Source organism: Cryptomeria japonica, chromosome 11, assembly GCF_030272615.1.
Source record: "Cryptomeria japonica chromosome 11, Sugi_1.0, whole genome shotgun sequence".
Classification (NCBI taxonomy): Eukaryota; Viridiplantae; Streptophyta; class Pinopsida; order Cupressales; family Cupressaceae; genus Cryptomeria; species Cryptomeria japonica.
Window position 1 is genome coordinate 196,504,326 of NC_081415.1, and position 27,979 is coordinate 196,532,304.

Below are 27,979 nucleotides of genomic sequence, written 5' to 3' on the forward strand. Positions count from 1 at the left end.
GAGAATGCAACCCCATAGGAGCTAACATACATCAACAGAATACGAATATCCTTAATAATTTCATCCATGTCTACAAGATAGGACTCATAAAATAGACAAGCAATGTTTTCAAGTACTCATCCCAAGTAGTTGTATTTGAAAGACAATGAATAGCCTACTACTCTAAACAACTAGAATCTCTCGAAGAAGTGATATTAATATTTATAGATGCAATAGTAGATGGAGTGTCCTAAATTGTGGACGGGGCATCATAAGTCTTAGTATCATAGATAAAGAAACATCACTATTAGATGAATATCCAAGGTCTCCATACAACTATTGGATGATGGTATAAATAGTGAAAGGGCACTCAGTGTGCTTTATGTGATGTAGAAAATACTCAACAAAATATAAGGCATATTAGTCTAGATAGATCTTTTCATTTTTGTGTAATCAGTCTTTTTTCTATTCATAGTCATTTGGCCTAAGAACAAGTCCAAGAAGATAGGGCAATAGATCCCACTCAAGGTAGTAATAATTTTTCCCTTGTTTCTAAGACAAATAGTTATCTGAAGTTATCTTGACAACAAAATGATGGAAATAATGTTCAAATGACATGACAAACTCCCCTAAGTAGTGTAAAAGTTGTAGAATACAACCTCACAGAACCTAGTGAATCCCTATATGCAAATAACCTGTCACAACAATGGAAGATTCATAGAACACAAAGATTGCTTTAAAAACCTAGAGCAAAAGATGACAATAAATGATAATCAGATAATGAATTACAAAAGGGATCAATCCTTATAAAAGAAGATCAAACCTAAAAAGGAAAACCCTAAAAGAAATTAATAATTAATAATGAATAATTATTAATATTCCTAAGTTTAGCTTCCTAAATTTAGCTTAAGTGAAATAGAGAAAAGGTGACTTAATTATTAAATCAATATGATTTAGTTAATTAAGTAAACTAATACCTTTACTCTAGCACCCCCACTTGGCAATACATCTCCTGTGTATATATACATCGTCTGCTAATACACGACCAATTAGTGTTTGTAGAACAAATTTATTTTTGATTGTTTCTCGATCTTGAATGAGATTTACAAAAAGACCTTGGATAGTACCACAATCTACTTTACGTACAATGAGGTGTTTTACTACTTCAACAAGTCTACGTGTGAGGTATCAAGCATCTGCTATTCGTATAGAAGTATCCACAACTCCTTTACGAGCACCGTAACATGAAATAATATATTTCGTTAAAGAAAGTCCTTCGCGGAAATTCCCTTGAATGGGTAGATCAACAATTTTTCCTCGAGGATCTGACATTAATCCTCTCATACCTACTAATTGGTGAACCTGGGATGTACTTCCTCTAGCTCCTGAAAAGGACATCATATGTACTAGATTAAGAGGATTAGTCATCCTAAAATTCGGATTCATTTCTCGTCTCAAATATTCACTGGTAGCATGCCATACCTCAATCAATTGACGTAATTTTTCTACTGCATGTACATTCCTATAATCATGATGTCTTTCTGAAGCAAACCCTCATTGTTGCGCATCTTGGATAAGCCATGCTTTAGATGGTGTTGTTAAAAGATCATCAATTCCTAATGAAATAGCTGCGTCAATAGCTTGCTGGAAACCTAAAATCTTCAGTTGATCTAATATATGTGATGTATATGTCATTCCAAATTGCTTTACGAATCTTCTAATAGGGTGCTTCATAACAAATTTATCCATCCCTTTATTAAAAAAGGACACTTCAAAGGGAAAGGGATGGACAAATTTGACGGGATTTTGTGTCATAAGAATAAGATATCCCCATTTTATTTTGGGGAGCAGAATTAAGCAATGGGTTTAAGTTGGGAGGCTCCCTTGATCTTTATATCTGCATCAATGAGATAAGCGTAAGATTAATAACATTAAATTCTGAATAGTAACATTTCTTGTCGGATATCATAAGTCCACAAGCCTTTTATAGCTTCTTCTATTTCTCGATTAAAACAAATGCAACCAACGGTTGTTCGAATGTATTTATTAAGTATTTCCCCTACTCTACCTTTTCTTATTCGAAAATGATTATAGATTTCGTAGAAGGTACCTAAACATTCATATTGAACTTCGATAGGAAGTTCTCGATTTACTGAATTAATAATAGAGGTATCTATCTCTCTCCCCCATCGGAGCCATAAAGGACTATCTAAATCAATTTGTTTTTGTTCATAAGCTTTAAGCGCATCATCATAGCTATAAAACGAAGGCGAGACGATCTTCTTTTTTGAGCTATTTGGATGGTACCTATTTTCATAAATACCCTGGTTTTTTTGAAGAGTTGATCTATAAAGTCCTAGAAGCATATCTTGAGTCGGTACACAAATAGGATCTCCTATGGTTGGAGAGATAAGATTGAGATGAGAAAACATAAGTAAACGAGCTTCTACTTTAGCTTCCATAGATAAAGGTACGTGGACAGCCATCTGATCTCCGTCAAAGTCCGCATTAAATCCTGCACAAACCAATGGGTGTAACCGAATGGCACGTTCGTTTATTAAAACAGGTATAAACGCTTGTATTCCTAATCTGTGTAAGGTGGGTGCTCGATTTAACAATATGGGATGTTTTTGCATAATCTATTTAAGTACGTTCCATATAATAGGTCCCCTGTCTCGAATTAAAAATTTAGCAGCTCTTAGATTGGGAGCAATTTGTCGTTCAACCAGATCACGAATTAAAAATGCTTGAAAAAGCTCTATTGCGATTTCTCGGGGCAATCCACATTGATACAATGAGAGAAGGGGACCTACCACAATAACAGAATGATCTGAATAATCGACCCGTTTTCCAAGTAAATTTTCACGGAATCTTCCTTCTTTACCTTGGATGAAATCTGAGAATGATTTATAAGGTCGGAGAAGCTAAAAAAAACTAAGAACTAGATGCATGAAAGCCAAAATGGGTCTCGACAACAAGGCTTGATGAGGTACCCAAGTACAATGAAATCTTTGTAAAGTGGAGAAAATGAGAAAATCTTGTGGGAACAAAGCTCCTCTCCAAGAAGAGATGAAAGCTCAAGTGAAGGACTAATAAGCCTCCAAACAAGAATTTTCCAAAAGATAGGAACAAAACACGAGCATGACGAATCACTAAAGCATGAAGAAGTTGCAAACATTGTCATTGAATAACTGCTATGATGCTGAAATAAGAACCTCCTCTGAAACAAAAGATGATCAGGATCAAGAAGACATGAATTTGCATGAGTAACCTCAATGAAACTAATCGAATCTGAATCAGATGGCAAACACATGCAAAACATCTGGAACTCAAGGATATAGATGGAACAAGTACCAATAGTCTGAAGAACTGATCAATGAAAAAATGGAAGGTCACCTCTGAAAAAGGAATGCAAGAGTGTCCAAATGGTAAGTATTCCATCTCACTGAAATGCATGCGTAACCAACCGCTGCATTCGCCTAGTACATAGGAACAAATACTGAATACATAGCTCACTCCAATATGAAACCAAGGAAGCATTAGCACCAATAGTAGAACCCCCCCCATAATGCTGACAAGGGAGATGTATGACTGGTACACTGAATCTGAAAGCCATAATGTAGTGCATGAAGAAGAACCAATAACATCTGACTGTGTAGACATGAAAGTATAATAAAATACAAAGGGTGTGCAAACCAAGGCACACACGCATGAGAAAGGTATGAAGTCAAACAAAGGCAAACATCAAACCCCCATGGCACTTTATATCATAGTTTGAGTACAATAAGGCACAAAATTGATGTGCAAGATCCCATAATACATGTGCAATACAAAGGCACTTTATCTCAGTGCATTTATAAAATCATAAATGCTTACAATGAAAGCTCAAAATGTCAAAAAAAGACATAAGACTAGAAATACATGAAGAATAGTCAAAAAAGAGTCACCCCATGCAAACGAGAAGTTTCCACGAGCTCATATGTCCAAGTAATTCACTAAAGTGTGAAAACACAAAAAAAAGAGAGTAAAATATACCTAGATTAAAATATGGAAAAAGGGCATGGATGGTTGTGAAGATCTCTAAAACACCATCCCAACACTGTTGGAATCGCAAAAAACTGAGAAACTGGCGAAAAGATATGAGCTCGGGATTGAAAAGAGAACCTCTTACTTCAAATGGCTATAGAATGTACCAGAAGCAAAACCAAGTGATGAAACTCACATATCTGGAAAGTAGACAAAACCAGCTTTCCGATGATTTCTTGTTTGCCAAAAAACTATATCGTATGCCCAAGTTATGGCCAAAACAAAAAAAACCCTCTTTTAGGGCACAAAGACAATCAAAGAGGGCCATGCATAACTATCTGTATTGCTGACGTCAATGGAATATTTTAAGAATATTCCCTTTCCAGCCAAAAACTTGGCTAAAAAAAAACCCACCACCTGAAAACTAAATCTAGCGACCGTAAACTAAATGGCAAAGGCCGAAAAAAGGGGGGAAAAATGGCCACCCTATTGGAAAATTGTTGTGGCTGTGGTCTGACGGCCAGTAAAAGGATGGCGATAGCCTGAAGGGTTTGGTGCATAGGCGATGACAATGACAGGGGAAAGGGGCAGGGTCCACGACCTGTTGTAGGCTGTACAAACCTATAGAGGTCGTCGACCCCCCCCCCCCCCCCCCCCCCGTTTGCTTGTAAAAAAAATAAAAATTTACAATAGTTTTTGAATTGGGTTTTTTGTTTAATAATTTTATTTTTTTAAAATTCTCGAAAAAAATAATCCAAAAAGAAAAATTATAAAAAAATACCTATTTTTTTCGAATTGTGTGCAGGCGGTCGTACGACCAATGAGGGAGAACAAGGCCTAGATGCTTCTGTCACCTAAAATAGTTGAATTATATATCAAAATTCATCCAATCAGCCTCCTGAATCCAAATGCGAGGTTCTTTTGGGCCCAAATTGCTCTGAAAAATAGGTCCCTAGATCACCAAAAAAAATTTAAAAAAAAAAAAGATTTTTCAAACCCTCATAGATTTGGCCCTGTGAATTAAAAATTGACAAACAAAAGGTCAATATTGACTATTTGACATGTGTTGGATTCAATGGTGAGGTCCAAATCAACCCAAATTGCACAAAAGACCTAATTTAAGTAAAATCTCCCAATCTGAAGAACAGGAAAGCCTTAGGTTTGAAGCTCTGATACCATGTAAAATTTGTAGAATACAACCTCACATAACCCAGTGAATCCCTGTATGCAAATAACCTGTCACAACAATGGAATATTCACAAAACACAAAGATTGCTTTGAAAACCTAGAGCAAAATAATGCAATAAATGATAATTTGATAGTGAATTACAAAAGGGATCGATCCTTATAAACGGAGATCAAACCTAAAAAGGAAAACCCTAAAAGCAATTAATAATTAATAATAAATAAATTATTAATATTCCTAAGTTTAGCTTCATAAATTTAGCTTAAGTGAAATAGAGAAAAGGTGACTTAATTATTAAATCAATATGATTTAATTAATTAAGTAAACTACTACCTTTACTCTAACAAGAAGAACTTTATTTCAGTTCGTGATTATAATGGTAGTGGAAGAATCCTCCTATTGTGTCAATTTGTTTCTCAAACTAAAAATATAGAAGTGTGGAACTATACAAGACACAACACAACATGAACCTCCCCTTGATTTAGTAGCTTAGACCCCCAAATTTTTGGAACTTTATAATTAAAATGTGTAGGTAAGTCCAATTGGAATTAAAATGGTACTTTATAATTTCAGTGTAGAACCAACTCTAATAAATTGGACATGAAAATTAACCACTTTCAAAAAAATGACACTCAAATTTGAGTTGCCAATTGAAAGTTACAGTGTCTATTTAAAATTTTTCCCATATGCATAAATTACAAAAAAAATTGACATGCCCTTGCAAAAATTACAAATGATTTTATTTTGTAAATATGTGAGAGAAAAATAGATAAATAGATAAATAGAGGTGATCATTAAGCTTCTTTGGGTTGGATGGAACTAAGGGATTAAAAACCATTTGACCAAGGGCTTAGCTTAATTCAAGTCTCTCCGCTCTTCTTTTGTGACATAAGCCCTAAGAAGTTTGCTGACATCAATTGATTTTCAAATTTTTAAAATGAATATCGCAAATCTACAAGTCGATGTCAAGTCAAATGGAACACCTCATACTAGTTGACCAAAATCTAGCAAGTTGATTTGCAAATTTCTCTAAAATTTGCAAGTCAGCGTAATCAATTAAGCTATGAACAATATTCATAATTTAATCTTTACGACAACAAAAATTGGCATTCATCCCTTCTTCAACAAACTCAACTTATTTTGAAGATTTGTGCCAAATTTTTCAAAACACATAAAATTCATATTAGTTATGTTGAAAAAAAAAACCATGTTTTCAAATAGACCACGAGGAAAAGGATTTTGTGAAGATCAAAGATGTTATTAGAAAATCCACAGTGTTGATATATCCCAACTTTAACAACAAATTTATTCTCTATCATAACACTTCAAAGAATACTGCAACTATTATTCTTATAGAGAAGCTACAAGAGTTTATAAATTGTTAGTTTCTTTAATGAGTAGTAGTTTCAAATATAATGAGATGTAGTGTCCAAGGTTAGAAAGACATGCCTATGCCATGGTAAGAGCTATAAAGAGTTTTGGGTTTTATATTTTTAATGAACCTAAATTACAGCACATGGACTATATTCATTGGTGGAAACCATTCTTACTCAATAAGAGATGGATTTTAAGAAAGATAATTAGGTTGCAAAGATTTAGGATTATGAGCTTGATATTAGGCGGCCTACAATGTTGGTCAATAAGAAAGGATTATCTAAGCTTCTAGTTGAAGGGAAGAAAGAGATATCATAGAGGTTGGGAATCCATTGATGTTATTCATTGGTTCTAAAATTGACTAGTATGCCAATATAGCATATTCCTTGATACATGGAGATTGTACAAGTTATATAGATAAGTAACAAAGGAAGGCATTGAAGTTGAAAGAACTCATTCGTTTACTATGGAAAGAGGTGTTGTACTAATAGATCATTAATGGTACATTCTTGAGATGCATAAGTAAGAATAACAATATAAATTGTTGAAAGACTTTTACAATAAAGCCTATGATAGTCATTTTTTTATGAGGAATTGCAACCTTCAATATGTTGAGAGCATAATAATATTGACTAAACATGTTTTTTGATGCATCCAAGTGTCAATTTTTTGAACAATTCATTGGAAAACTTAAATTGGTGGTCATTTCAATCAAACTAGTTATTATTGAAGCCCAATTTTAGTAATGTGGATTAAATAAACCACTGGGCCCCTTAATTCAACTTATAGTAATATCATGCATATATTCTTGTCGTGATGAATTATTTTACCATGGAGGCCAAATTAATAACATGAGCTAATTCAAATGTAGTATGTGACTTCCTCAAAGAGAACATTCTCTCATGCTTCGAAGTACGACATAAGATTATTCTTGTATCAATTTTTTCTTTTGAAGAGATTTTAGATTTTTACATTGAGTGCAAAATCACACTTTCTCACTCATCGGGTTATTACCCTTAGACTAATAGGTCACAAGCTACGTCCTCTAATAAGCATACTTTGATGATCATTTGAAAATTGGTTGACACAAACTAGTGTAATTGGCATAAAAATTTGTATGATGCTTTGTGGGCAAATAGGATTACTCCCAAGAGGACCAATAATACTTCACCATATATTATCATTTAGAGTAAAAAAATCATTGCTAATTACTCTAGGTTTATATCAACATTATAATTAACCACTACAATTGTCGATAGTGAATACAAAGATCCTATTGAAAGAGCATAATATACTTGACAAAGCTTGAAGAAGACAACACAAAAGTGTTGATAGGATCACTTATCACCAAGAGTGAGTAAAGTAGAGCTTTGCTAGAAAATCTCATGAGAAATATTTAAACATCAAAGATCATGTTCTACTTCAGGATGAAAGACACGAGCGTAAACGAACGCATGACAAATTTAATTTCTTATGATTAGGGATTTTCAAGATTAACCATTTGTATAGAATAACACTTGCTATCTATTAGACTTTGAAGGTACACATTTTCCATTGCCCTATAGTGGGTAATATATGAAGCAATTCATTCCTTAGAAATTGAAAGGTTTCTCGTATGTGTAAATTCTATTGTGTTTCCCAATTTGTGATGTATTCACAAAGTAGTATTGTGTTTCCCTTTATATATTGTAAATTCAAGAGTTCTATTGTTAGGTGATTAAGAATCTTTAATTGATTAAGAAATAGTTTGACTCTATTGTATAATTAATAAGCACTAATCTAAGTGCAAAACTATAGATTTTATAGTTCTCCAATTTTGCAAGTATATAACATGATCCCGAGACAAAGTCGGTCGATGTACCCATCCAAAACTTAATGTTTGTACTCTTTACCTTTCCATTATTATCGTCAACATAGCTTAAGTGATTCAGCCCCAATGGCGAAGGTATTTAAAGGATAAGATATAATACACAAATAACATATTTTAATGGCTATCGCTAGCCTGTTAACTAAATCACGCCAGTCAAAGTAAGAAGAAGAGACAAAGGATTGTTGCACGCCGTTTGAAAAGTTTTGTCATCTTCTTTGTGGCTGCACAAGCGATATTGACTGCTAGCATATGTGGACCACATAGAGAGAGAGGGGATCTTTTGGTGTACATCATGTAAGACATTGCAGTCTAAAATCTTTGTCATGTTCGACAGTCTGAATTTCCATTAAAAAAAGGTCTTGTCATAACGTGGAAACTTGGCTAATAAAAAACTAAGGATTGCACCTTTAAAAAGACAAAGGATTGCAGAGGCTTTGTCATCTCCTAATCAGCTCATGAAGTGACATTTGCTTTAGTAAATCGGGCCTATTTTTGAAATTGAGTCATTATTATGATACATGAAGTCTTTATGTTGGCTTCTCAAAATAGGGCGAACTCTTCCAATTTCTACATTTCAAGGCAAGTCAATAATGCAAAATTTTGATATGTATTTTTATTTTGAAAGATCTATTAGATGAGGAGGAGGAGGAATGAAAGAAGATAAGTGAAAGTCCGAGATCTTTATATATAATCATTATGTATATAAAATAGTACAAAGAAAATTTAATTATATTGTTTATTAGAAAATAACTTTTTTCTTTTTATATACGTGAGTTTTTGTAAGAATTTGTTGAAAATAGCTAAGATCAAGAGCACATTGAATAGCACAATAGAGAGACAATAGATTGTATTCTAATCAAAATGCAAAATATTGATCAACTAGATCATCAAGAATTACATACAATGTAGATGAGCCTACTTATAGAGGCAAGACTAAGAGACAAGAGAGCACACAAAGATGACATGTGGCTCGGTGAGATGCAAGGGTAGGTAGGAGAAATAATAAAATATTCCACATGAAGTAGATCACCCACCGAAAGTGGAATTATCATCCCACAATGAGTGGATATGATAAAGTAACAACAATATCACACCATAAAAGGTGGGATTTCTCCTACATACACACTCCCAATGTATGCACATCCCTAAGTGTCTCATATGAAAACTACGATGTTATGCATTATCCTAAGTCAACTTAAGTAAGGTGTAATTATATCCTATATGAATAAATAATAACACCAACACCCCCCCCCCCCTTTAAATGCAACTTAGGGTAATGTTCTTAAGCTAACAATGCAAGATGGGTCCCGACTACAAGGCCATGTAAGGTACCCATGTACAAATGAGATGCAATCAAACCAATGCAAAGAAATCTCTTAGAAATGGAGAAAGGGAGAAAAACCCAATGGGAAACTCCCCCCTCTCCTCCTCACCCAAAAGAGAGATGAAAACTATACAAAGAACTCTCAAATCTAAGTATGTGAAGGACAAAGCCCCATGTGAGGAAAAAGTCCCCCCCATATGAGAGAAGCAAAGAGACTGAGTAGCCCCCCCTCAATGTAGAATTTGCACCAATGGTAGAAGCTCGAAGTTGAATGAAGAAACTACTCCATGAATGTCGAACAACATTTCTCCCCTTAGAAAGAAACAAAACCAAAGGTGTATTCATCAAGTCTCCCCAATCATGAAGGGAAGATGTAGGAAAAAAACTCATGATGTGTGGAGTCTCTGAAAACTAGTCAAGTGTCCCCACATTGATACTGAAAGTTAACCCCTCCAAAGGTGGTGTACTGATCCACACTGTTGAAAAAGGTACTCCAAGATCTAGTGGGGATGAATATAGAACAAGTTCCAAAGATGCATATGTCTCCTCTAAGGATAAAGAGACCTCCTCCAACTGTTCTACATAAGAAACCACAAACATGTCAATCTGGGAAGAATGATAATGTAGAGAATGAACAAGAGGATCAGAGTTTTCCCTCGCAACAATTGAAGGATCATCTTCATCAAAGAGAAGATGAATATCAATAATGATGTCTCCCAAATCTGCAATGTAAGATTCCACAAATAAGCCTGCTATGTCTGTCAAGTAGTCATCCCAATGAACTAAAGCTGAAAGACATGGAATATCTTGTTGCACTGAATCACAAGAAGGCAAAACTGTCGCATCATTTGTATCATTAGGTGTAATAGTTGATGTGATATCAAGAAGAGGAGATGAAATGCAAGGCTCAAGAACAAGGTCACATGTGAGAATCCCCAAGTTCAAGTACCCAAAGTTCTCCTCAAAATATGAATCATCATAAGAAGTGTGATCATCATGTGAAGAATCAACATCATCAAAAGGACCAAAATGTGAAAAAGAGTACAACCAAGATGCATGATCCACCACCCCATTTGCAAGGATAGCTCTACTCTCCAAGTCTCTAATGATAATTAAATTAGTTGTGAACTCCATAGTTCTCCTTGTTGCCCCATTAGTGATCTGATAGATGGAAAGAAGATTATTTGTTAAATGAGGTACACACAACACATCATTGAAGGAGTTATCCCCAATGGCAATAGATCCTTTCCCAATCACAATCATGTAAGTATGATTTCCCATCAAAATTGGTGGCATGTGGCAAGGCTCAAATGGAGAGAACATAGACTACAAAGATGTCATATGATGAGAAGCCCCTAATTCTAGAAGCCATCTCCCTGAATCATGACTTGTAGTAGCACAAAAATCTTGTCCTTTATGTGTATAATAAGTGTGGTTCTTTCCCTTATCAATTTCCTTTTCTTTGGAGGATGAAGGAGAAGAAGAAGTAGACATTCTAGCTAGAAGGTAAATTGATTTTGTTTTTCTCAAGAAGATGCTTCAACTCATCAATATTCTTCTTGTAACAAAAGTGCTCGTCATGTCCTGACTTCTTGCAATATGCACAAAAATTCTTCTCCTTAGATGATTTCCCCTTAGATGAGGATGAGGATGTAGAATCACTTTGTTGTGGAGAGGGTGGTTGTGTTTTCTCTTGTTGTGGCTTTGGCTTAGAGTGCTTTTGCTTCTTGTTGGAGCCCTTTCCTTGATTCTCTTGATTAGCCACCAAAGCCATGGACTTTGAAGACTTGAGAGTCCCCATTTGCCTCAACTTATCCTACTCAAAAATCAACAATTCTATCAATGTAGAAAAAGATGGTGCCTAGTATGTACTACTTGTCAATCATTGAGTATGGAAGGTAGAGGCAAATGCTACATATTCTGATGGAAGCTTGTGCACCAAATTGAAAATCAATTGATCATCATCCTTGTTTATACCACAATCCAAAAGTTGTGGTCTAAGTTCATTAGCTTTGGTTACATAATCCTCAATGGAATCAAAATTCTTGGGATCAAGGCTAGAGATTTCACTATCAAGCATGTACCCCTTAACCTTATCAACTTTGTCATACAAAGAAGCAAATTTCTCCCAAGCCTATTTGATTGTTTTACATTTTTCAATATGGAAGATGAGATCTTTTGAAACATATTTCCTTAAAGTACCAATAGCCATAGATTTTTTAAGAAGCCAATTTGCTTGAGCATTAGGACCAGCTTTAGGATCCCTAGGTGCTATTATTGTTCCATCAACATATTGTATTAAACCTTTTTCCATTATCTTGCTCTAAACATCAATTTTCCAAGAAGCGTAGTTATGTGTCGTTAAGAAAGGAATCTTAGGTGAACCCATGATAAAATAAAGGAGCACAAGATAAAAAGACAAGAGCACAAGAGAGATCCCCCCGTCCCCCCAAATTCACTCAATCAAGAAACCCCCCCCCCCCAACCCCCAAAAAAAAATTTAAAAAATGATGATTTTGGCACTTTATGTGTAGTGCGTATACAATGGACCACTTGCAATCAATGACAAAGTGGAATTTTGATTTTATTTTACAACTACCATAATTAGGCTCTTATTGACTCGAATAAAAAATATAAATGATCTCCAAGCAATTACAAGTACCAAATAGGCCATAAAATGACCAAATGTTGAAAGTACAATATCCACTTAAAATCACTATAAACTGATAGCAAATTATGAAAGTAGATGAAAAATTATGCACTTTTAAAAAAAAGGGCACCTGAAAAGGAGTTCATATGAGCCTGAATGGAGCCCCGGAAGTTGCAGAAACAAGGATTGAACAGGTATAGTCCCCAAAATCTACAAATTCTGAAAAATGTATCCATCAAAATTAAAAAAATAGCACCACCACTAGGAAGAGCACAAAAAATTAGACCAAATCAAAAAAAAAATTGCACCCAAAAAGGAGCAAAATTGAGCAAGTTATGGCCTTCCAAAGATGGATTGCAAAAATAAAAAGCCCATTAGAGAGGGGGTCCAAATTTTCAAAAATATGCTAACGCGGGTTGACATCATCACTTTACAAGCTTAAAATTGATGGTCATGTGACCGTCAAAAAACTTCCTCCATTCCTTTGTGTGTTGTCCGCACAGTACAGACGATGACATGGCAGAACCGGAAAATGACACTTGGATCATTTGTATGCTAGCGTGATGATCTAAGTTAGTAATACGAAATAGTAGAGGTGTGACATGTGGTTGTTGAGGTGGCAAGTACAGAGAGACAACAGGGTAAGCTGACTGTAAATAGTGTGCCTGTGTGGCATCTTGCTATTGTGCCCGAGCCTCTGATGTCGCATGGTAGAGGAAATCGGTTGGGTAAAAATTTGGTCGATGACAGACGGTGGTGGCCATGTGGAGGAGTGTGGTCGGCGTTGTAGACAGGCAGCCAGAAGACAAAAAAATGTCCATGGTCATCGAAAAAAAAAAAACCCGGGTGGCAACGGTGATCAACAGGGAGGCTTATGGGTGGCATTGTTGGAAGGAAGTGCAGAGGGTGGGAGCGGCATTGGAGGGTTGTAGAAAATCGGTGGGGCCAATGAAGCAAGGACGATCAAAAAATGCAGGGGTGTTGGTAGTGCGGGCTAGGAGAGGAGTACACCAGAGGTGGAGAGAATATGGCCGTTGGTGGAGCATGTACAGGGTGGCAGGGCCCGTATCTTGCAAAAAATAATGGCAACAGTATGGTGTTGGGGGGTGGGAACCCTTAAAAAAAATGCAATTTTTTAATTTTTTTTAATTTTTCATTAATAAAACTTTTCAAATACACATTTTTATTTTAAAAAACTGCAAAAAATTAAATCTATTAATTAAAAATATTTTTGCATTTTTTTTTTGAAAAAACCGTATTGTACTACCCAAATTGGGTAAAAAATTTCTCCAAAACTCAAAATTGCACTTTCGCCAAATATAGGTGAGTTTATACTCATTTTTTATGGAAACAACCTCCTGGACGCAATGCTGAGATTTAAATCACTATAGGACGCCCCCAAAATGCACAGCTCCTTAGATCCGAAAATAGAGTGCTTCAAAATGTCTCCAAATAGACTACTCAATGAAGCCCCACTGGCTCTGATACCATGTAATAATTTGTTGAAAATAGTCAAGATAAAGAGCACAATAGAGAGACAAAATAGATTGATAAGAATAGACTATATTCTAATCAAGATGCAAAATATTGATCAACTCGATCATCAAGAATTACATACAATGTAGATGAGCTTGCTTATAAAGGGAAGGCTAAGAGACAAGAGAGTGCACAAAGATGACATGTGGCTCAGTGAGATGCAAGGGCAGGTAAGGGTAGGTAGGATAAATAGTAAAAAATTCCATGAGAGGTGGATTCAAAGAGCATACCAGAGGAAAGAACCCTGGGAAGAAAACCTTCGGTCACAAATAAACATATAGTATCTAATAGACCAGTTTATACACCCCGCCCAAAACCACATACAAAATGCGGTCACACATATAATATCAGTTTTACATAGAGCCCATATGTAAAACCAATCGGATAATTTTCAAATGTAGACTCCACAACTGCTATCAATGGAAGAAGACATAATTTTCCAAAGCCCTGTGCCAAATCCCATGAGCCAAAAACCTTCTTGCCAAAAAAGAAAGTATCAAAAAACCTTTGGAAAAACACTATTGTATCAAATACCATGAGCTCAAACTCTCCTCCAGACAACGAACATGGATACTTGAAATGAAAGGGGGAAGCGGGAATAATTATCATAAAATAATAAATATTGTTACTAAACAATAATAAAGTATAATAAAATAAACAACCACAAATATAGTGATCATAGTATCTCAATAAAAACCTCATCTTTAATGTTATTTAAACATGAACCTCCAAGAAGAAGCACTAGATCAACAAGAGTGAAAACTTGCAAATAAAAAATATGTTCTTCTAGAAACACTATTGTGATGAATTTGTCATAGTTAAGATCTCAATCATGAAATCTAAATATAAAATCCTCCTCAACATCTAATTGTTCAAACCTAAGGTCAAACATACAATATATCAATGATTTAGAAAGAATGTAATCCTCTTAACCAAAAGGAAAATGAAAAACCATATATTTTCTAAACAAGAGAATATTTCAAAAGCCAGTAACCATCTCATATTCTCTTCAAAATACATTGAGCTCAAAACAACTCAAGGTTCAAACATAAGGAGATGGAAAAATATAGCATGCATCTACTCCTCAATTGGGTCCTCAAAACTAACCTCCATAGCCCAAGACTCAAGCACATTGTTAGCCCATTTATTTCTCATGGCCTAAATGGCCTTAAGCACCATGTTCTCAAAGTGTCAATGAATCTTTGGGTTTATCAATTTTTACATGTTTTTTTTTTCTCCATAAGAGGCTTGTTACAATCTCTACATGAAAAGGTTTAATAAGTCCAAAATCCCATGCATACACTTTGGAGATAAGTTTGTTTTTCTCTTTCAATTTTTTTTTTTGTTGACCATGAAAAGAAGGCTAGGTTTGCTGGAAAAGATAATTATGTTGAGTTAAGGTTTATTGGCCAAGTTCAAGTTCCCATGCAAAGGAAAACCCTAGTTTTTCAACTTCCTTTTCACCATCCTTCAAATGGCTATAATTTGGTGGCTACAAACAAGAGAAGGAAGTTAGAAAACTCAATGATGCATAAGAAGAGGATTGAAGGAGTCTCCAAATGTGTTTCCGTGCTTCTTTATCTACTAGGTATCCACAAATTTAAAGCTCTAGATTTCATTTTAGTAAAAGATTAAAGTGTTATGTCCTAATTATAAGAATGTTAAGATATTTAATATGAAGAACACTTTGGGTTGGGGTAAAAACACTTCAAGTAATCCACCCAAATTTAATTTTCAAGACCATACTATTCTAGTTCACCCCTGTGGTTTGGGAGTAAAGGACAAGTTATATATAACATTGTCAAGCAATGGTAATTTATATTAGGAGAACACAATTCAAGGATGGTATTTATAGTAGATTTTAATGCCTCTAACAAGAATGTGTACACTGTTGATATTGGGTTTTATTTATAATGTGCTTATTCCTGAGTGGGTATGTCTCTACCTTGCACAAAATAAAGGTAGACCTACAACTATGAATGTGTGTTCCCTTGTGGCCTACCATACCACCATTGGAGGAGTGGACAAGAAAGAAATCAATTTGATAGTAGAAGATGTTACTAATGATAAGATTGCGCTCAATGGAACAAAATTTGTGCTCATCGTGATGAAATTGATTTGTCAATTGTGATGCTTTCATACGTACTTTAGTAGACTTGGAGTTGATGAAAATAGACAATGTTGTAGTAATAGGGCCACAATATTCTATTATTACTCATATTGTTTCACATGTACCTAGTGAACACCCTGAAAAGGCCATCCCGAAAGACAATGGGGTATTATTAGAAGAGATATAGAAGTTTTGTAATAACTCTATGGGGAAAAGAGCAACAACAAAAGGTACTAATAAGGAAAGAGTTTACAATTATGGTTAGAGTTTATGATACGCATGAATCAAGGGAAAGTTGTAGGATCAAAGGATAGTCCCAAACTTAGTCACAAAGTCCCAACAAGTGAAAAGAAATAACAATCAAAGGCAATATAGAGAAGGGTGTTAGTCATAATAGAAACAGTCAAAGCATGGAAATATGAGTGAAGGGTCAGTGCACAATTTAAAAGGAAGTAGTTTAATGAACAAGAGTATTAGGAAAGCATGATGAGATATGACCAATAGGGAAGGTCAATAAGAAAATGAGCATATTCCAAGGTGAGCAAGAAATCAAGCCAAGTGAAGAATGAATTAGTTATTTTTAGCAAAAAGAGATATGAAAGAGGCAAAGTTATTTCAAGAGAAAATCCATCCAAAACATTAAGCTCTAAAAATTACTAACAATCATCCATAACATTTCAAGAAAGATAGTGACACGGAATCTCAAGACATGTCTTATATAGAAATGATCATCATTATTTGACAATAAACAAGATTGTGCATGGATATGATTAGGATTTTATGAGTATAAGTGTAATAATTTCATGAATAGAATGATGGGGCATAAATACTATGTCTGTCCATGAGTTTGGAGGATGAGATACCATTTGGCATAAATATTTTAGTTAAGGTTTTGAAGATTTAAGTCATTTGTTGTTCCTTGATAAGACGTTCAAGAATAGGGTAGAGAAATGGAGATGGTGTTCTTTCTCAAGGCACTGACTTAGTTTTATGACTCCTCCATGATAGTTTGGCCTAAACAAAGACTACTTAGGGGTATTAAATCCATGGAGGGATAGTTCCAAGTCATTAAAGACTAGTTTGAAGAAATTTTGGGGGTCTTAAATAATCTATTTCATTTTTATATGACCCCGAGAAGTTGGAAAGGTAAAAATATACTTGCGAACAAATTAAGAGCATCTAGGAAGAGGTGGGCGACTTGTTCAAGTGGTTGAGCAGATTTAGGGGGCAATTTTGACCTTATTTAAGATTGTACCAAGCATTTAAGAGCTTCTTAGTATCACAATCAATTGATGGATCAATGTAGAAAACCTTTTTTACTTTCCCACCATTTTTGAGTACTTTTGAGGGCTAAAAAATGGGGAAAACCCAGTTGGACACCCAAGAAGGTTTGACCTAGTAAAACAATGTAACACGTATCTTATTGCTCAATACATGTTATTTTCTTGTAGAAAGTTGTTACACTCTATAAATATTAGCCTTAGGCTCTTTTCTAAGTTAGATATTGTTGTGTTTAGACCAAGATTATAATCCAAAGATAGTTCTTTCTAGTAATGTAATCACAAAAGATTCAATTTGCAAACTTGTATGCAATTATTCGAGCACCTTTTAACAATAAAGTAAACAATTTTTACTTCTCCAATATGTATTTTATGTGCAAATATGAATGAAAGATATTATTTTTTATGATGTATTTAATCCTATAATTATGTGTCTCATTCTTGGCACGTCCATATATAAACAAACATATTTTGTGCAAGTCATAAGCTATGTCATCAGTTCAAATAACCTTTTTTGTTGTGAAAATGTGATTTCCTCTAGTATATTATTGAGTTCCAACCTCTAATGAAACTCTAATGAATAAATATGATAAGAATACCTAATTTTTGCATATAATAGTTTTATGATTGGATAGATTGTGTGTCTAAAATAGCAATATAGGTTTGAAATCATTTTTGGTGTATCACCTTAATATTATATAGGTTTCATTTTATGTCATTCCTTTTCTCTTTTCCCAGAAAGTCAAGCTAGATTAGTAGGTGAGCTCCAAGAGAACCAACCCTCTCCAGAGGTTGGTCTCAAGCATTAGAATCCACACTATATGAGACCATCCCATATTTCAACAAGTAGTTGAGTCGAGAGCTCAACAAGGGTGCATACTTTGTTGATAACATACACATGGATCACCAATTCTCAATAGTTGCTAGTGTGTTCTTGAGATTTCACCCTCATAAGAGCTCCATCCATTATGAGAAAGGCTTTAAGTTGGAGCTATATTTTGTTGGACCTTTTGGGATTCTTGAGAGGATTGTTCCTGTTGTCTATCACCTTCCTTTGTTGAAAATGGAGTTGCTTTCTTTGATACCTAGATTGTAAGCATTATATGCTTGAGTTGTATTTCAAAATTGGATGACAGTTTGAAGAATTCAGATTTTGTGTTTTATTTTTTGTGTTTCTATAGAGAAGGGCAATATGTATTCTTCATGTTAAGGCTATGATCCTACAAGTGTATTGTAACTTATTCCTTGTAAATTAATACACTGGTTCGATGCTTTGGAGAGGGGTATTTTTACCTGAAAAAGGTTTTTACCACATATATTGGTGTTTATTATATTTTGTCTAATTCTTCTTTCTTTTGTGTTTTAAAGTATTAATTTACATGTTGTTATACTTTTGAAATTTACATAGATCTATGAGTTGAATTATCTTTCCTCAAAGGGTTAATGCAATGGGAACTTAACTGTGTATATTTCCACTTTAAAGGCATAATAGTATGTTCTTGTATCATGACATTAAATATTTAATTAAAAGAAACAGAGGATACTAGAGGTTCTTACTGATTCCTAGAGGTCATTCTGGGATGCCTTTTTCCTTTCAATATGTTAGGTAAATTCCTCCATTTGTGTGGGATCTAACTCCCCCCTAGCCTTATCCATTTCATGATGAAATTTATTTCTTTTCGATATTATTAAAAATCCTTAAATTGATAAAATATAACAAATTTATCATCTGAAATGAATTCTATGCATGCTAAGGCTCTCATATCATTACCATAATCTCCTTCTGACCTAAGATTGATAACTAACCTTTTTTAAGAAATGCCTAAAATATGCACTATTTGGGATGAAGGCACAAGTTGATTAACTTCTTCTTCACCCATTATATTCTCCCCCATTTCTTGAGTTTCAACCACTTCTCCAAGATTTCATGTAGTATCCCACTAGAGGCATCTACTCCATCTTCCCCCATTTCTTTAGTTGTTCTACAAGAGTAGCAATTTATTTTACTAGGCCTTCATACACATATTGGGCTGCCCTGGGTTCTTTTCCCTTTGATTTATTGTCATATAACCATATTGTATCTCGTGGATATGTTTTTCAAGTTGGTATGTAGGCCTTTTCTCTAACTTCCTTTCATGTATAACAGGAGGTTTGTATGCTACAAGATCAAAATCATCCAACATAATTTTCATCCTAGCAACAAGGTCCTTAATTTGTATATATTATCCTAAATATTTTGGGTTCTCCTTTGTTCTGTGATCTTCTCTTTTTCATGGTAACGCATTTTGACCTATTAATGCTCACTTCTTGGTCATTATAAGAAATTTCTAATCTCATCTTCCTCAAGCATCACCTTATGATTTTTTATTTTTTTTGTAATCATCCTAATCTAATTAATGAATCCCTTTAGATCAAAATCCTTGACAACATCTAAACTCATCCTATAAGAATGAAAAATACGATAAATCAAATTTGAACTCTTCCTCATTTGTGATTGTGATATTAGAAAGTTTAATGGAAGAAGGAAATAAGGAAACCTTTTTTAATTTCTCAAATAAGTTTTTTCATATACATTTAATTGCAAAATGACTTCTAAATATTCCAATCTCCTCGACACATGCCTTGGTAAGATATGGAGATTCACCAAACAACCATAGATTCTAACACAGTATTATTTACATGGAGATTTACTAGTCTCCGTGATTACACTAGATATCTAGCTTAGGCAGTCTATCTTTAGTCCTTAAAAAAGTCCTTAATCTCCTTTGATCACCTCTCTTCTTCTACACCTTGGAATCCCATAATATTTCTAACAAAACATTCCTAAAAAATTAGATAGTTTGAGCTTTCACAATACATATCCCAATTGTAAGTCTAACATCAAATAGGGAGTGGGATAACTTTGTCACCCCTCTCATTCACAAAGCTATATCCCAAACACTCCATATAACAACAGGTGGCACAATAAGAAATACCATTTGAATTTGAACACCTTGCTATAATATTCACTGGCACTAACTGTTTTTGTATGGCTTTTGCAATGAGTATGGAAAAATCAAATTTCCTATTTAACATTAGGTTCTAGATATTAGAAACCATCATCATTAAGTGTATTAGAATCTTGGTCCTAACATCAAATCCCAATATTGGGATAGAGTATGATAGGTTTTAATGAAATAGTCCTCAAATTGATCAACATTGAAAGGCATTGCATCAAATTGAGAGATTCTCACAAGCCTCCTATCATCACCATTAATTACATGCTTTGGAATCCAATTTACCCTATAGTTGATCTATCATTTTGATATTCCTTGTCAAAAGAAATAAATTTGACTACATAGTTGGCTACAAGGTTAAAGTTGCAAACCTTTGAAATATAGGCTTTGCCAATTCTAATAAACTCACCACTATTTTTACCCAACATTATTTTGTTTTGTTGAGCATAGTTATGTGCTATTTTTTCTGACAAAATACACATTAAAAAACATATTTTGGACAATTAATTTTCCTAGGATTTAGAAAGCAAACATTTTACAAAGTGTTGTGAGTTCCTTTTTTGCACCAATAAGCTTCAAAATAAACATGTATTACAAAGCCACAAAGAGGAAGCCCCCTACAAAGAAAGTCTAGTATATTTTTTTATAATTCTCAAGGTCTTCATATAATGGAAGAGAAGAGAATAATCAGCTTTTAAAGATCCACTAATATTTGTAACCAAGAAAAAGTTTGAGTAGAAATCACTATAAAATTTGGAAAGAGGATTTGTAGATCTGAAGCTCTAATACCATGTTGTAATTTTTATGCCCTAGGTTTATTAGATAGATTTATATCCTTTAGTTATGCCCTAGTTTGTAATCAGATTTAACATAATTTAGTAAAACCAAAAATGAAGAAAGTAAATCAGAACAAACACAAATACCCTGGGAAAACCTCCACGGAGGAAAAACCCAGCATTAAAGACCCTTAGGTCAAATTATATATTCTCTTGATAGAAAAAGTATAGTACTTAGCTCCTGTTACAAATTTGAATCCTTCATGAATGACAGATCTGCACTCCTTCAAGTCTGTACCAAAATTGCTTTTGTCCTCTAGAACTAATTCGCCTAAGTTTGGACAATTTCGCACCTCTCAGGAGAAAGTTTGCACTTCTTTTGGCAGAGGTAATTCGCTGATGATGAATGTTTATTTGACTTGCAAGTGTCTTGTTTTATATGCACCTTTAACCTTGATTTAATTGCAAGTCGGCCTCATTAATTTGGGCGCAAATATTGTAGTAGCGTGTGGTATTTAGGATAGGGATGGGCTTATCCTTGGGTCACGTTACCCTTTAGGATAGGGCCCAGTCCTAAGTGGGTTCAAATGTTGCCTTTAAGGCAATCTGAACCCATCCCTTATCCTAGTTACAAACAACACTCCCTCTTAACTAGGGAAGAAGAGAATACATAATCTGAACCTTTATAGTTCCATCTAGTACACAAGCATAGAATGGATCTAGCACACAAGCATAGAATTACATCTTCCACCTAGCACACAAGCATAGGATGGTTCTAGCACACAAGCATAGAATGTGTAATACACAAGTGGGTCTTTACATAATTACAATTATCCATCTAGCACACAAGCATAGATTTGGACATAATTCACTCTTGCACACAAGCAAAGAATGATTCAAAGTGTTGCAGAAGAGTCACTGAGATTGAAGCTCCCTCTCAATCAGGGTTTCGTTTTCCATGACACCAAGTCTGTCTCTAAAGTATTCAAACTTCACTCTGGATAAAGATTTGGTAAGGATATCCGCAATTTGTTCATCTATGCTAATGTACTTTAGATGAATGGTGCCTCTTTGCACCATGTCCCGAATGAAATGATAGTGAGTTTTGACATGTTTAGACCGATCATGGAATATGGGATTTACAAAAATCTTTATACAACTTTTATTATCACAATGAATGGTGGTAGGACCACTAGCTTGACCAAATAATCCAACAAGGAGCTTGCGGAGCCACACTGCTTCTCTGGATGCAACAGATGCAACAATGTACTCAGCTTCTACAATGCTTAATGCTACTGAAAATTGTTTTCTACATGCCCAAGAGATCACAGCAGAGCCCAAGTTGAAGCAGATACCTGAAGTACTTTTCCTGTCCTTGACACTTCTTGCCCAATCTGAATCTGAGTAGCCTTCCAAGAGAGTTGAGGTATTAAGTGAATACTTCAGCCCATAACCAATCGTACCACGCAGGTATCTTAGAATGTGCTTGGAAGCAACTAGGTGAACAAGTGTAGGTAAGTTCATGAACTAACTGAGAGCATTCACCACATAACAAATATCTAGCCTATTTTTAACTAGGTACATTAGGGAACCAATTAACTGCCTGTACTCAGATGGATCTGCAAAATCAAAGTTAGCTATAGAAACACTTAACTTCTTTAAGTTAGATTCCATAGGATTATGAATAGGTTTACAATCTATCATTCTAAATCTTTTCAAGATATTAATAGTATATTTTCCTTGACTTAGAAAATTTTCATTGGAATTTTGCCATACTTCTAACCCTAGGAAGTAATGCATTAAACCTAAGTCCTTCATTTCAAATTCTGAGGCTAATTCCTTCTTACATCTTATGATTAATTTACTTTCACCAGTGAGAAATAAATCATCCACATACAAGACTAAAATAAGCATCTCATCATTATAAACTTTCAAGTAAATGTTAGCATCAACATCATTCTTGCAAAATCCTAAGCTTAGTAAGTACTTATCGATTCTTTCATACCATGCACGAGGAGCCTGTTTGAGCCCATATAAGGCTTTCTTCAACCTGCAAATATGGGAATCTCTTATGGATTACATAACCTTTTGGTTGCTCAATGTAGACTTCCTCCTGAATGACACCATTGAGGAAGGTTGTCTTAACGTCCATTTGGTGCAGCTCCCAACCTTTGGCTGCAGCAATAGCTATTATAGATCTAATAGAAGTATATCTAGCGACAGGGGCAAAGGTTTCTTCATAATCTATTCCTTCTTTTTGAGAAAAACCACGAGCTACAAACCCAGCTTTATATTTTTCAATACTACCATCAGCATTATGTTTAATTTTAAACAACCATTTAGAGGAAACAACAGACTTACCTTTGGGTCTGGGTACAATGTCCCAGACATCATTCTTGATGATAGACCCATACTCTTCATCCATGGCTAATTTCCAAGCATGATGGGACATAGCTTCTTCTACATTATGAGGTTCAGACTCAATGATGTTGCACATCATAGAAAAGTAGTTGGCGTGATTTTGGAATCTCTTGCAATTTCTAAAGGTTCCTCTGGGAGCAGCAAATCCTTCGGCATCTTGAATAGTGTTTCTAACCCAAAGTGGTCTCTTCTTGCAGACCACAATATCCTGAGGTATATCGATGCAGTGCATAGGTTCTGATGGATCATTCTGAACTTCCTGATCTGGAAAATCAGTAGACTCTTCCTATATCTCAGGGTTAGCATCAACTATTGAATCTTGATTTTCAATCACCATATCATTATTATTGGATAATGAACCTTTAGATCTTTTGAAAGCAATATCTTCTTCAAAATTTACATCTTTACTTACCTCAACATACCTTTGACCTGGAATGTAGATTCTGAAGGCTTTGGAAGAATTACTATATCCCACTAAGATGCCTTTCTTTCCAGATGGATCCAACTTGGTTCATTTTTCCTTAGGCACATGGACATACACCGGGCTCCCGAATATCCTCAGGTCATTGATGTCAAGTTTGATTCCTGTAAATGCTTCTTCGGGAGTTACATCCTTTAGGGCGCGATAAGGACATGTATTCTGAATATAGACTGTTGTTTTGGATGCTTCCGCCCATAGAAAAGGTTGCAGGTTTTGATCATGGATCATGGCTCTTGTAGCTTCAACAATGGTCCTGTTCTTTCTTTCAGCAACTCCATTTTGCTGAGGATTGTAAGGAACGCAAAACCCCCTCTTAATTCCTACTTTAACACAAAAGTCATAGAAACTACTTGAGGTGTATTCACCTCCATTGTCAGACCTCAAACATTTAATTCTATTTCCTGTAGTATTTTCAATTAAGGCTTTGAATTCTTTAAATCTGTTTAGGACTTCTTCAGACTCTTTGGATTTAAGAAAATAGATCAATGTTTTCCTAGAGAAATCATCTATGAAGATAACATAATATAGAAAACCGCTAGGAGAAGCTATAGACACAAGACCACATAAATCTGAATGAATAAGTTCTAACCTTTCTTTAGCCCTACTATCACTCTTATGAAAAGGATTCTTTACATTCTTACCCATTGCACAACCTTTACAAGCATCATCACGAGATAAACTAAGTTTAGGCATACCTTTAACCATTTTACCGAGATTGGGGAGAGCTTGGAAGTGTAGGTGACCCAATCTTCTATGCCATAGCTCGCATGATTCAGGGGTCTCATGAATTAGAGCTTGAATTGGATTAGCTACAAGCTTATATAAACTATCACATCTATTCCCAATAATACGAGCATATTTGAAATTAGATTTCTTAGGCCAAGCGAGTACTTTCCCTTCAGAAAATGCTATTTGCAAACCCTTATCTTCTAAAGCAGAAATGGAAATAAGATTTCTTTTAATACCAGGTACAAAGAGAATATCACATAGTTGTAAGGAAATACCATAATCTAGTTTTAAAGAGGTAGTGCCAGAACCTTTTACCGAGTATCGAGCATCATCACCGATTACTACATGAAGGTTGGTGTCCTTTTCAATCAGATCTGAGAGATGCTCATGAAATTCTGAGATGTGTCTAGAGGCACCACTATCAAGTATCCATGTATTGCTATCCGTAGGAACATTGCTGGATAGAGTAGAGATAAGAAGGTAATCTTCACTTTTTTCGGCAACTTCATTTAAGTTGGCCTCCCTTTCCTTTGGATCATTATGACAATCTCTGGCATAGTGGCCATACTTATCACATCTGAAGCAACGAATGTGAGAGGAATCTCTTAACTTTTTCCTTGGATCATAGGAGGAGGATCTGAAATCTTTGCTTCTCTTTTCTTTCTTCCAATGTCCACCTTTCCTAGATTTAGCTAAGAGAACATGATTATCTTTGTGAGAGTTCTTGAGGTTTCCTCTTACCTCAATTCGAGATTCCTCTTCGATGCAATCAGATTGAAGACGCTCAAAGTTGGGACGATCAACTCTTCCACCAATGCTATGAATGAATGGTTCCCATTCATCAGGTAGACCATTTAATGCAATCATAACAAGATCTTTATCAGAGATTTGGCAATCAAGAGTACTTAGCTTGTCCTTTAGTTCATTGATCTTCATGAAGTAAGCTAAGTCTTCTTCTTTCATTTTCATGTGAAGAAGTTGTTGTCTTAGAGCAAGGGCCCTGCTAAGATTGTTGACTTCATACATCCCTTCCAAGTGTTTGATCATTTCCCCGACAGACACAGACTTTGATATGACAGTGACAAGATGATTCTTGACGGACTCAACTATGATCCTCCTAGCCTTGAGGGAATCTTTCTTGAACTGTTTAAGCTCTTCAGCATCTTCTGGAGGAGACAACCTTTCTTCTTCTACAAACTTCAGCAGATCATTCTCTTCAAGGATCAATAAAATATGGACTTTCCAAGCAGCAAAATCAATGGCTCCCTCAAGTCTATCTTCAACCTTCAAACCTGACATCTTAATCTGAAAACACACAACAACTATATGCACAAATGATTTGCTAAAATCAGATGTTAGTGACAACCTAGCTCTGATACCATGTAATTTTTATGCCCTAGGTTTATTAGACAGATTTATATCCTTTAGTTATGCCCTAGTTTGTAATCAGATTTAGCATAATTTAGTAAAACCAGAAATGAAGAAAGTAAATCAGAACAAACACAAATACCCTGGGAAAACCTCCATGGAGGAAAAACCCAGCATTAAAGACCCTTAGGTCAGATTATATATTCTCTTGATAGCAAAATTACAATACTTAGTTCCTGTTACAAATCTGTATCCTTCATGAATGACAGATCTGCACTCCTTCAAGTCTATACCAAAATTGCTTTTGTCCTCTAGAACTAATTCGCCTAAGTCTGGACAATTTCGCACCTTTCAGGAGAAAGTTCGCACTTCTTTTGGCAGAGGTAATTCGTTGATGATGAATTTTTATTTGACTTGCAAGTGTCTTGTTTTGTATGCACCTTTAACCTTGATTTAATTGCAAGTCAACCTCATTAATTTGGGCGCCAATATTGTAGTAGTGTGTGGTATTTAGGATAGGGATAGGTTTATCCTTGGGTCACGTTACCCTTTAGGATAGGGCCCAGTCCTAAGTGGGTTCAGATGTTGCCTTTAAGGCAATCCGAACCCATCCCTTATCCTAGTTACAAACAACATAGAGTCACTTACAAAATCAAACTTCCAAGATTGCCTACAAAACCAAAATATCTTTCCATGAGAGAGAAAATCAAGAGCATTAGTTTATAATAATGGATGCAAATATATTAGATCAAATGTGATCAATTATGCACATATGTTGTAACACCCCATCAAGGAACCCCAAAGGATCTAACCAAACTAACTCAACTAAGAGGTGAAATGTTTTTTTTTTTTAAAAACATCTTAATGTGTAACCTAATGCAATATTCTGATTAGGGATAACTTTGTAAACTTATATAAACAAGCGAAAGAAATAATAATAAACTATCCTCTAAGGTTCCTTAACAACTCACAATGCATAACATAATCTATATCTAATCATAATTATGTAAATTTAACATTGTTGGTTGAAACTTTTGTACACCTGGGGGATGTGCAAATTTGTGGTTTCAGCCACAGTGTGTGAGTATGATACTTTCCTAATTTAGGGAAGGCTCCCCCTAGCTAAAAACTAAACTAATCTAATATGGGTGGGACAACAGTCTTTCTTCTTCTTTCAAGAAAAACTATACTCTTTTCTCTTCACAAAAAAAGTAATAGCAATTGGAAATAAATAACAACAAATATAGAAATGAGACTTTTTTATAGAATTTTTGGAACACAAAGGGAAGCAAAGTTTCCATGAAAGCACAAAGACCTCCGTCACTTCCCCGGGACGGGAAAACAGAAAGAAAGCTCAAAGTCTTCAACTATCTATTCTCCTATCAACCTTTCTAGATGATTTTCTGCTAAATAAGCACAATATGTAGTAGCTCAAAGTCTAACTACATAATGCACTTCAACTCACATGCACAAGTCTTAAAAATAGAAGCAGCTCAAAGTCTACAAGCTATATTCCCACTTTAGCTTTCCACACTAGTTTCAGATATGATAAGCAACTCAAAGTCTGCAAGACCAAATCTGAAAACCAAACATATAACTCTAAATATAATGAGCAGCTCAAAGTCTGCAAGATTGGCTTTAAATCCCTCTTTCACAATAAAACAAAATTTAGAATCAACTCTAGAAAATGTTGTCACATAACAACTTGAATTGGCACAAAGTCTCAACACAACTTGCCTCTTTTATTGAAATCAATCTAATTTACATCTAAGCTCAAAGTCTTAGAGTGCACATACAAATTGGTAGGATTTTGTTGTATTGCCAAAAGATATCAATTATAATAGACCCCTTCAAGTATTTATAGGAGAGGAGC

The 27,979-nt window shown here is 34.9% G+C and overlaps 1 pseudogene; it reads right to left on the reverse strand.

The window, feature by feature from the left end:
- Positions 1-1,910: 1,910 nt before the first annotated feature.
- Positions 1,911-27,979, reverse strand: part of LOC131073070 (DNA-directed RNA polymerase subunit beta'-like) — a 29,255-nt pseudogene continuing 3,186 nt past the window's right edge.